Source organism: Cataglyphis hispanica, chromosome 11 (assembly GCF_021464435.1).
Source record: "Cataglyphis hispanica isolate Lineage 1 chromosome 11, ULB_Chis1_1.0, whole genome shotgun sequence".
In the NCBI taxonomy this organism is placed as follows: domain Eukaryota; kingdom Metazoa; phylum Arthropoda; class Insecta; order Hymenoptera; family Formicidae; genus Cataglyphis; species Cataglyphis hispanica.
In genome coordinates, this window is record NC_065964.1 from 1,388,365 (window position 1) to 1,391,139 (window position 2,775).

At 28.9% G+C, this 2,775-nt stretch overlaps 1 long non-coding RNA gene across 1 annotated transcript; it reads left to right on the plus strand.

Annotated features, from left to right (window-relative positions):
* The first annotated feature begins 1,697 nt into the window (after nt 1-1,697).
* On the plus strand, nt 1,698-2,306 carry LOC126853017 (uncharacterized). Its single transcript, XR_007687892.1, has 2 exons — nt 1,698-1,846; nt 1,956-2,306. It is a non-coding gene; the product is annotated as an uncharacterized LOC126853017 (long non-coding RNA).
* Nucleotides 2,307-2,775: the final 469 nt, after the last annotated feature.

The following is a 2,775-nucleotide window of genomic DNA, read 5'->3' on the forward strand; positions in this document are numbered from 1 at the left end:
TAAGGATCTTTAGGTTATTCGCACCTGCGGGTCCACGAGAGGAAAGGTAGATTTGGACCTAAAGCTGAGTGTGAACACTGATCCAGAACGTTACGCTCGAATCTTTAAGTTATTTACACCTCTCGATCCACAAAGGAAAAGGTAGATTGGACCTGAAGCTGAGAGTGAACACTGATCCGGAACATTACGTTCGAATCTTTAAATTATTCACACCTGCTGATCCATAAAGAAGGTATGATAATGGATAAAATTTTCAGTATACGATATCAGGAAGTATTAATAGAAAATATACGTATCTTTGGATGCATATTTAGAGGAAGAGAAAATAAAAATAAATAAAAATAATAAAAAGGAAATGATTATTTTATAAGTATTTTCGTTGAAAAAAGGAGAGAAGGAGAATGTAAAAACAGGTAAAAGAAATATATATATATGTATATATATATATATATATATATAATAAAATAATAATAAAAAAAAGAATTAGTAAACTCATTATTTATAGAGTGCGATGAGATTAAATTTGTGATGACGGGGCCTCGGGTATAAAACGGCTGGCTCGGAGATCCGGTGGTCGATGCTGATGTGCCTCAGGTGTGCGCTCGTGATTCACTATTCATACAGATTGCACTTATAGAGTTATTATTCTTTACACTGTGCAAGTAACCACTATAACTTTACTTAGGAGAGCCGCACTGAATGAATGTAATTGAAAAACGCCCTCGAATACCGTTGCCAACAAGAGTGAATGTAACGCTGATATATAAGAAATGTCGCACGACTGTTGGAAAAATTTAATGACGCTGGCGACGAATATTCCCTGCATATTAAATCCTTTGCTCCTCCTATCCATTGGTTCGTTAATCTAGTTTAACGAATAATTTTTCTAATCACGCCCTCCCGTTTTTCCTAGGGCGTTTCTTTAAATTTTTAGATCGTAGGTATTGGTGAAAGCTTTTGTTTGTAAGACTGAGTTTCAACCAATGGAGAGTAGTTGCTATCGAGTAAAGATGAAGCTTTTGTTTTACGGATCGAGTCGTGTCCAATTCGCTATAATCGACTAAGTTGACATTTTTATTTAAAATTTATGTCAAACAGATAAAATAAGAGGGTAGTCTGGCAGGCGAGCACGTCGTGTCAAATGTCGCAAATTTTCAACTCCAGATCATCTGTGAATCATTGTTCTGTGCCTCGCTTTATTTTTGTTTAGAGTTCTTGGGTCTGATACCCAAACTTGAGCTTGAATATCTCGCTGTCTGTTTCATTCGCGTCTACGTGGTTCTAAATTTCTAACGTTTGACTGTCTGTTATCTTTTGTTTAAAAATTCTCGAACCTTCAGAGTGGGTTATAACGTTTAAATTTATTGATCCGTTGTATGGTTGACTTTTTATTAGTCTCACTTACTAGACTTCGCCTGCTTATTGTTTCAGTCAGACATAGAACAATTCTTAGAACGTAAATTTTTCATATCGCTACAGAATTTTCGGTGAAAGAAAACAATTGTGCAGTCTGCCGGATAATAATTTATATATTAGTAAAAGAAATCTTTAGTAAAACACACAAAAAATATTCGTGAAGTCTACCGGACCTAACACTAAATTGAAAATGGTATTTTCAGTTTAATGTGTATAGTTAAATCACATACCTCAGCAACAGAAATTAACACACGAATTAATACACATATCAGAAGATATATTTCGCATATAAGTATATATGTAAAATATATAAATGTGCTGATATGTATAAATTTGTGTGCTAAGTTAAGGAATTCCTGTTGTCGACTTTATGTTTGACTTTTACATCACAGTTCCCAGTTATCTCAGATAGGAAGAAATAATACAAAAAGTAAGTATTGTTTATTACTACATCAATCATGTATTATGTAAAGAAAGTAAAAAAACATTTTACATTTTATTATGTAATAACATGCACTGACGCTTTTTATTTTTTTTAGGAACAAGAAAATGGTAATAAACAATCAAGTATTGTAGCTCATCTGAAGATAGATTGTCTTATATAAATGTATCCCACATTATAAAAATCACGCAATAGATACTTATGGCGTTTATTATTACTCAAACACCTTTAACAAATAATGTTGTTTGATAATGATGTGGGAACAAGAGACTGCAGACATATTACATATGATTATTACATATTATATAATAAATAATATATCTAATAGCAAAAAGAAATTACATTGTGTTGAATTATATAAGGTAAATAAATACAATAGTAATACAATTATATATCAATTGTTTATATAATATTTTACAGTAACAATAAAAATCATACTAAATTATAATTATATTATATTATTCTAAATATATTGTGTTATAAATAATATAGTATTATAAATAATTTTTAAAAGCAGACAAAACTTTAAGATAAAAGAAAAAACTTTAAAATAAAAGAAAAAACTTTAAGATAAAAAAAACTTCAAGATATATCTTTTAGCACATGCATTTAAATTTTATTGATTTTTGAAAAGTGTTAATTTATTGCTTCTCATTCTTATTTTTGTGATATTCATAAATTTTATACTTTCATGTTTCAGACGTACATTAAAATAAGTTTCCAAAATTAATTTTATAATTTGACTTCGGTGATCAAGTAAAGAAGACTGATTATAAATATAATTATAGATATATATGATTATAGATATAATTATATATATCTATAATTATATTGATAATGATATATAATTATATTGATAATATATAATTATAGATATAAATATAATTATAGATATGATATAATCATTTATATTAAAT